The sequence below is a fragment of the Mobula hypostoma genome, chromosome 7, assembly GCF_963921235.1.
Source record: "Mobula hypostoma chromosome 7, sMobHyp1.1, whole genome shotgun sequence".
Lineage (NCBI taxonomy): Eukaryota > Metazoa > Chordata > Chondrichthyes > Myliobatiformes > Myliobatidae > Mobula > Mobula hypostoma.
In genome coordinates this window covers 22834513-22844273 of record NC_086103.1, presented here as the reverse complement: position 1 = coordinate 22844273, position 9761 = coordinate 22834513, and positions in this window count along the sequence as shown.

Here is a 9761-nt window from a genome sequence, read left to right as displayed (position 1 = left end):
TCGTCTGCAAACTTGCGAACCCACCCTTCTACCCTCACACCCAGGTTGTTAATAAAAATCACGAAAAGTAGAGGTCCCTGAACCGATCCTTGTAGGACACCACAATTCACAACCCTCCAACCAAAATGTACTCCCTCCACCACGACCCTCTGCCTTCTGCAGGCAAGCCAATTCTGAATCCACCTGGCCAAACTTCCCTGGATCCCATGCCTTCTGACTTTCTGAATAAGCCTATCATGTGGAACCTTGTCAATTGCCTTACTAAAATCCATGTAGATCACATCCACTGCACTACCCTTATCTATATGCCTGGTTGCCTCCTCAAAGAACTCTATTAGGCTTGTTAGACATGATCTGCCCTTCACAAAGCCATGTTGACTGTCCCTGATCAGACCATGATTCTCTAAATGCCCATAGATCCTATCTCTAAGAATCTTTTCCAACAGCTTTCCCACCGCAGACATAAGGCTCACTGGTCTATAATTACCCGCACTATCCCTACTACCTTTTTTGGACAAGGAGACAACATTTGCCTCCCTCCAATCCTCTGGTACCATTCCCGTGGACAACAAGGACGTAAAGATCCTAGCCAGAGGCTCAGCAATCTCTTCCCTCACCTTGTCGAGCAGCCTAGGGAGCATTCTGTCAGGCCCCAGGGACTTATTCGTCCTAATATATTTTAACAACTCCAACACCTCCTCTCCCTTAATATCAACATGCTCCAGAACATCAACCTCACTCATATTGTCCTCACCGTCATCAAGTTCCCTCTCATTGGTGAATACCGAAGAGAAGTATTCATTGAGGACCTCACTCACTTCCACAGCCTCCAGGCACATCTTCCCACCTTTATCTCTAATTGGTCCTACCTTCACTCCTGTCATTCTTTTGTTCTTCACATAATTGAAGAATGCCTTGGGGTTTTCCTTTACCCTACTCGCCAAGGCCTTCTCATGCCCCCTTTTCGCTCTCCTCAGCCCCTTCTTAAGATCCTTTCTTGCTAGCCTATATTCCTCAATAGACCCATCTGATCCTTGCTTCCTAAACCTCATGTATGCTGCCTTCTTCCACCTGACTAGATTTTCCACCTCACTTGTCACCTATGGTTCATTCACCATACCATTCTTTATTTTCCTCACCAGGACAAATTTATCCCTAACATCCTGCAAGAGATCCCTAAACATCGACCACTTGTCCATAGTACATTTCCCTGCAAAAATATCATCCCAAATCACACCTGCAAGTTCTAGCCTTGTAGCCTCATAATTTGCCCCTCCCCAATTAAAAATTTTCCTGTCCTCTCTGATTCTATCCTTTTCCACGATAATGGTAAAGGCCAGGGAGCGGTGGTCACTGTCCCCCAGATGCTCACTCACTGAGAGATCTGTGACCTGATCCGATTTGCTACCTAGTATTCGTCGTCATGGCTATCCCTCGAGGTTGAGGATGATGGTCTTCATTCTGTTGATCTACTTATGGGCTCTCAAGTGGCTTATGAGTCCAATGTTGGCTTTGAAAGTTCTTCTGCATTCAGGACAGGTAGTTCCAGATGGCAGATCGGGCTTTGGTTGTTGCTGCCTCTCTTTCCATTTTCTTCTCTTTTCTTCTAATTACTAGATCTAGTATGGCATTCCCCCTAGTTGGCCTGTCAACATACTGTGACAGGAATCCGTCCTGGACACACTTAACAAACTCTGCCCCATCTGAACCCTTGGAACTAATCAGGTGCCAATCAATATTAGGGAAGTTAAAGTCACCCATGATAACAACCCTGTTATTTTTGCACCTTTCCAAAATCTGCCTCCCAATCTGCTCCTCCGTATCTCTGCTGCTACCAGGGGGCCTATGGAATACTCCCAACAGAGTAACTGCTCCCTTCCTGTTCTTGACTTCCACCCCTACTGACTCAAAAGAGGATCCTGCTACATTACCCACCCTTTCTGTAGCTGTAATAGTATCCCTGACTTGTAATGCCACCCCTCCTCTTCTTCCCCCCTCTCTATCCCTTTTAAAGCACTGAAATACAGGAATATTGAGAATCCATTCCTGCCCTGGTGCCAGCCAAGTCTCTGTAATGGCCACTACATCATAATTCCATGTATGTATCCAAGCTCTCAGTTCATCATCTTTGTTCCTGATGCTTCTTTCATTGAAGTACATGCAACTTAGCCCTTCTACCTTACTACCTTTACACCCTTTATCTGTTTCTTTCCTCAAAGCCTCTCTACATGTTAGACCTGGCTTTACTCCATGCACTTCTTTCACTGCTCTATCGCTCTGGGTCCCATCCCCCCTGCAAATTAGTTTAAACCCTCCTGAACCATGCTAGCAAACCTGCCTGCAAGGATATTGCTTCCCCTTGAGTTCAGGTGCAACCCATCCAATCTGTACAGGTCCCACCTTCCCCAGAAGTGATCCCAATGATCCAAAAATCTAAAATCCTGCTCCCTGCACTAACTCCTCAGCCACGCATTCAACTGCCATCTCCTCCAATTCTTACAATCACTGTCATGTAGCACTGGCAGCAATCCTGACAACGCCACCCTTGAGGTCCTGTTCTTCAGCCGTCTGCCTAGTTTCCAAAACTCACACTTCAGGACTTCATCCCTCTTCCTGCCTATGTCATTGGTACCAACATGTATTACGACTTCTGGTTCCTTTCCCTCTCGTACCAGGATGTCGTGCACCCAGTCAGAGACATCCTGGACCCTGGCACCCGGGAGGCAACAAACCATGCGGGTGTCCTTCTCACATCCACAAAATCTTCTGTCTGCTCCCCTGACTATAGAGTCTCCAATGACGACAGCTGTCCTCTTCTCCGTCCCACGCTTCTGCACCACTGGGTCAGACTCAGTGCCGGAGGCCCTGCCACCGTGGCTCACACCTGGTCAGTCATCCCTGCCAACAGTATCCAGGACGGTAAACTTATTATTCAGGGGAATGGCTACAGGGGTGCTCTGCACTAACTGTCTACTCACCTTTGCTCTCCCCCCTCTGACTGTCACCCAACAAACTGCTTCTGGCAGCCTAGGTGTGACTACCTCCCTGTATTTCTCATCAAATTGCTATATGACATTAATTTGAAGAAGAATATTGTCCTGAGCAATCCTGTTTCTCAGTTCAATATCACTCATGTACATTTATCTGGTTATTATCACATAATTATGAGTGGGAGGGTAAGGTGTGCAAGTTGGCTCTTGTGTCTCCTATTTTCCACAATGGCAACTTTTAAGAAAAAAGTCCTTAAAATCTTGAACTTGTGAAGGATGCCTTTCTTTCAATTGTCTTAATGGTTTAAAGTAGAGCCTCCCAACCTGGGGTCCATGGCATTAAAAAGGTTGTGAACCCCTGGTTGGAAGTAAAATGTTTTTCTGATTCCCAGGCAGTGAATAGAAACGCTTGTAATCAAAGTTAGCTCTGTTGAAGTTATTACATAACCCAGTAAAGCATTACTAAAAGATGCTGGCATCGGGATCAATGCTATCTAATTTAATGCAGAGTTTTTCTACACTGAATAATTATCACCATTTTGTGGTTTTGGGAGGGTGGTGTCAACAATTGACTGCGCTAAAGGGGGAAAAAATGCTCATTGTTAATTTTACCTCATTGCCATTCGGTGGATTTTAAGGGAGAATGTGTTGGTGATTGATTCATTTTATAGAGAATGGATTCACTAATTCAGGTTGAAGGTGCAAACTTCTGTCAGCACCATTGGATATCAGAATAATCTGAGTCTGTCACATTGCAAATTGCACAATGTGAAGCCATTTCAATAGATATATTTGCATAGCAAAATAGCTGAGTGCTTTTAACAGTTGAACATTTATGTTGTAAAGATGAAGTTTGGACTAAATATGAACTATCCTCTTGATTATATTATGATAAGTTAAATTAAATTATTCTGTGTTTTGTACCTTCGGGGAACTGCTCATATCATATAAATAACAGCTCTCACAAGCCTTGCCACCACACTGGGAATCAGCTATGTCAATTAGAAGCTTTTGCGGACACTGTGAGGGGAGATAGCCACATATAGGACATTTCTCCCACTGTGCAAGCAAAGAATATTCTTGCTAAGTAACTCAGACAATTCTTGACATGTAAAAGCAGTAGTTCTTGCTGTGCAAGTGAAATAAATCCTGCTGTGCAAATTAATTTCTTGAAGTTGTTTCGGTTCAAGTTCCATCATGATTAATATTTATCACCTGTGAAACTGTTTAGACTCCATTCAAACATGCATAGAACCTTACAGCACAGTGCAGTCCTTTCAGCCCATGATATTGTGCCAAACTTTTAACCTACTCCTAAATCAATCTTACAATTCGCTCCCACATAGACATCCATTTCTCTATCATCAATGTGCCCAAGGGTCTCTTAAATATCTCTAATGCAGGGGCTCCCAACTGTTTTATGTTAAGGACCAGTGCTATTGAGAAACAGGTCATTGGGATCCCAGGTTGGGAACCCTTGTTCTAATGACCATCTCTCGTAGTGCATTCCACACACTCACTGCTTTCTATGTTAAAAATGCTACCCCTGACAACCCCCCTATATTTTCTTGCAATCACCTTAAAATTATGCCTCCTTAATGAATGATATTGACAATAAAATCTGAATCATTCTGGTTGAAAATGTTCTCTTTTTGTCCTTAGTTTCTTTTGGGTTATTTCTTCTTATCTAATGGTGATATTAAATGTTATACGCACATTCATCGTAGACCCTTGGCAACTTGGCTCAAGATGGCTGTCCCTGCTGAGCCACCTTGACCAGGAAGACTCCCGACTTAAGTTATGTGGTTATATTCTCAGACCATTTCTTCCCCTTTTAGCTTTCAAAGTTGATAAGTGAAATAAATACAGAAAAGTTTCACTTCCCTACAGAGTCCTTGTATTCTATTTAGGTGTGATCCATTTGAAAATAATTTGAAGCTTCTTACTCCATTAGGGAAGGACATGAAGACAGTTTTGTTTGGTTGTAATTACATAGGATATAGGACAGGTAATCAGTGGATGCAAGACATGAGAGTAATTTATTCATGAATCAAGGAAGTTTCAGCCCATGATGTTGAGTCGACCTTTTAACCTACTCAAAGATCAGTCCAAACCATCCTTCCCCATAGTCCTCCATTTTTATTTCATCCATGTGCCTATTTAAGAGTCTTAAATATCCCTAATAATCTACCTCTACCACCACCACTGGGAAGTTGTTCCACACACCTATCACTCTCCATGTAAAGACCTTACCTCTGATACCCCCCTCGTATCAACCATTTCCACTGGGAAAAAGAGAGTTAATAGTTTAGTGATTAATAACAAAATTGTATGTTATTGCATAATTCATCGACATGAAATTCATCGCAAACAAGATATGCACTTTTTTTACCATATCCACTCAACCTACATTAAATATCGCATGCAATAAATCAATGCCATAATTTGGACACTTTCTAACCAGCTTCACATAATTAATTAATTTTATGTCATTACAGGTATTATCTTAAAGCTGCATTCTCTGGTTACCTACCCAACTCCAGAAAAAGAAGCGCTAATTATTTTTTCAGATCTCGTTGCAATTATGAAATTTTTGATGAAATCTCCCCTTAACCTTCCCTCTTTCAAAAAAATCAAATCCCTTTCTCTACTTCCCCAATAATTGTTGTTCATCATTCCTGTACAGTTCTGGTAAAACTCTTCAGTTACTCCAGTGTCCTTCCTAGAAATTGATGCATTACTCTGCCTGAGCCCTAACAATTGATTTTTAAATATGACACAAAACTTCTTTGGTTCATGAATGGGTCATTATTTTATACAAGTCATGATCTGGATCTCATGACTTGGATAGATTCCAACAATTTCTGTGGGCTAGTATCTCTGCTGGTGTGCCCCAAGAAATTCCGCAGAGGCTGAACATCGATTTTCTCCAACTTCTGGTAATTTTTCATTTTCCCTCCTCTTTTTTTCCATTCCTCTTTCTGGTTCCCTCTCACCCCTTCTCTTCTTCGCATCTGTCCATCACCTCCCTCTGCTTCCCCTCCTCCCCTTTCTTCCACAGTCTATTGTCCTCTTCTATTAGATTCCTTCCTCTTCAGCCTTTTACCTCTTCCACCTATCATCTCCCAGCTTCTTAATTCATCCCTTCTCCTCACCCTTCCACGTTCCCCCTCGTGTGGTCTCACCTATCACCTGCCAGCTTGTAGTTGTGTCCCTCTTCCCACCTTCTTATTTGGATTCTGCCCCCTTCATTTCCTGCCCTGATGAATGGTCTCAGCAAGAAACAATGACTGTTCATTCCCCTCCATAGATGCTACCTGACCTGCTGAGTTCCTCCAGCAGTTTGTGTGCTTTCAAACTTCAAAGTTCAAAGTACATTATCGAAGTGTGTACAGTATACGTTATACAACCTTGAGATTTGTCTCCTTCAGGTAGCCATGAAACAAAGAAACCCAACAGAACCCATTAAAAACAATAGAAGACCATCAAAAACCCAATGCGCAGAGAGAGAGTGAAAATAAGAAACCATGCAAAAAATAACAGCAAGCAAACAGCGTTCAGGACTGAAGCTCGCAAATCCAGGCAGCACTGCAGCTAATCCAGAAGTCCACTATTTGCTGGCCACAACCTCAGTCCAGTGCAGGGTTGAGCAAACCCGCAGAGCAGTGAGCTGAAATGGACCATCCACGGACTTCTTTAGCGGTTGTGTGACCAAGGACAACCACATTTCAAGCCTTCCCATATAATGCATCCCAACTCACTTGTCCAACATTCACCATCCCATCAGCAATAGCTTTTTCCTGCCAATGCCACAATGCAGTTAATTGCCACACAATCCTTAAAATGTGTGATTAGATAACAACCAAAATTCAACTTTAAGATCTCTCAGTTGGAATCTGCCAGGAATACAATTTATATTCTTAAGACAGAACATAGAAAAGTACAGCACAGTACAGGCCTATCAGCCCATGATGTTACACTATCCTTTTAACCTACTCCATGATCAGTCTAACCCTTCCCTCATTCTTGAATGAGATTATCACCAGTTCCGGTCTGCCTCATGCCAAGGATCTGAACTTATGACTTCAAAACATTAATCATTAGGTCATTATTTTGCTTGCTCCCTAGAACCTCCATAAAGTTTGCACAAGTTAATTGTCAGAAGTCCAGGGGGAGAAAACAAAATCACAGGGATGTTTAATAATATTTTCATTTTCTTTACACATTTTCATTCATTATAACGTTATTGAACTGGTTGACAAATAGATGAAAATCATCCAATAACAGACAGGGAATATGATTATGAAGACACACAGTCCTCTTTTATTGTCATTTAGTAATGCATGCATTAAGAAATGATACATTATTTCCTCCGGTGTGATATCACAAAACACAGGACAGACCAAGACTGAAAAAAACTGACAAAACCACATAATTATAACATAACCTGATGAAGAAGTCCACGAGCACAGTAAAGTTCAAAGTTTCTGAAATGTCCCACATCTCACGCAGATGGGAGAAGGAAGAAAAACTCTCCCTGCCATGCCGACCACAATCCGACTCTGAGTCATCCGAAAACTTCGAGCTCTGATCTGCTCTCCGACACCGAGTACTGAACGCCATATCTGTCCGAACGATTCGACCTCCTTCTCGGTCGCCAAAAGCAGGCAAGACCGGGGATTTTGAGGCCTACCCTCCGAAAGATTCCCGACCACACAGTAACGACAGCAGCGAACTGGCGTTTCAGAAATTTCTCCAGACGTCCCTTTGTGCTTTCACGTCCATTCTCCATCAAATCAGAATTGTCCACGGCCCCTATTTAACAGATACGATATCATTTTTCACTGGAGGGCTGCGCACACGCAGGCGTGCCATCACCTTCTCCTCCCGCAGGCAGAATAGGCACATAGATGAAAGAAAAATAGAGGACTATGTGAGAGAGAAGGTTCAGATTGATCTTTGAGTAAGCTAAAAGGGTGACACAGTATTGTAGGCCAAAAAGCCTGCTGTACTGTACTGTTCTATGTTCAGCTGTTTTAATAAGCTGCAAAGAAACCAGATTGGTAGTTGGTGAAGCTCAAGTGACTTTAGTGGGGATACCCGGTGGATTACAAGTAGGAAGTGCTTGTTAAAAATCAAGAAAATTACAGATTGCTGGAAACCTGAAGTAAAAGCATAAAATGTGGAAAATAAGGTTCAAAGTTCCAAGTAAAGTTATATCAAAGTACGTACACATAACCACATACTTCTCTGAGATTCATTTTCTTGAAGGCATTCGCAGTAGAATAAAGCATTACAATAGAATCAATGAGAACTGCTCACAAAGACAGACTAACAACCAATACGCAAAAGACAGATGATGCAAATACAAAAGAAACCCGATCATAATAATAATAAATAATACTGAGAACATGAGTTGTCCAGTCCTTGAAAGTGAGTCCATAGGTTGTGGAATCGGTTCAGTTTTGAAGTAAGTGGGTATTCTTGCTGGTTCCAGAGCCTGATGGTTGAAGGTCAATAACTGTCCCTGAACCTGATGATGGGGGATCTAAGGCTCCTGTACCTCCTTCCTCCCGGCAGCAGCGAGCAGGGAGCATCGCCTGGATGGTGGGGATCCTTGATGATGGATTCTGCTTTCTTGTAGCAGTGCTGCAAGTAAATGCACTCGGTGGTAAGAACGCTTTTCCTGTGATGGACTGGGCTGTATCCATTATTTTTTTATCAGCTTTTCCATTCTTGGGCATCAGTGCTTCCATACCAGACAAAGAAGCAACCAGTAGGATGCTCCCCACTGTGCATTCATATTAATCAACAAATCGGGCAGCATCTGTGGAAAGAGAAGCAGTTAATTGATCAGGTCAAGACTCCTTCATCGCAACTGGGAATGAGAGAAGTAGTGACACTTTGTTCTCTCAGCTTCCTGGTTTTGATGAGGAATCTTTGACCCAAGCTGTTAGACCCATTTCTCCTTCCCCAGCTACTTCCTGACCTGTTGAGTGACATCTGCTTTTTATATTAGTGTAGTGGTGGAAAAGGATTAGGTTCGTTTGTTATGTGTACATCGAAACACCAAAACATACAGTGAAATGTGACATTTGTGTCAAATCAAGTCAGCAAGGATTTTGCTGGGCAGCCTGCAAGTGTTGCCACACTCACACTGGAGGAACTCAGCAGGTCAGGCAGCGTCCGTGGAAACGATGAGTTGCCACACTTCTGGTGCCAATATAGCATGCCCACAACTCATCAATCTTAACCCTAACCTGTACGTCTTTGGAATCTGCGAGGAAGCTGAAGCACCCGGAGGAAACCATGCAGTCACGGGGAGAATGTTTAAACTCCTTATAGGCAATGGCAGGAATTGGAACCCCGATCGCTGTCTGCTGTAAAAGCAACGTGCTAACACTTCTCTATGCTGCAATTTCTATTAAAAAATTTTACTCACCTTCATGCATTTAATTAGTCATGGAGTTTTTGATGAAGGGTCTTGGCCAGAAACTTCGACTATTTACTCTTTTCCATAGATGCTGCCTGACCTGCTGAGTTTCTTCAGTATTCGGTGGTGTTGCTGCAGATCCATTTTTATGACTTTACATATCGGGATAGAAACGTGTTGAGAACAACACATGAGTACAGATTATGCCTCTTCCAACGGGACTGCAAGAAGATACTACCTGAAGCCTGTGCTACTAAAGATTAGGGAAATAATAGAGTGGGCTGAGGTTTTCAAATTTTCCACCTTTCTCCAATCTTCTTACAATGCAGGAAGTTATT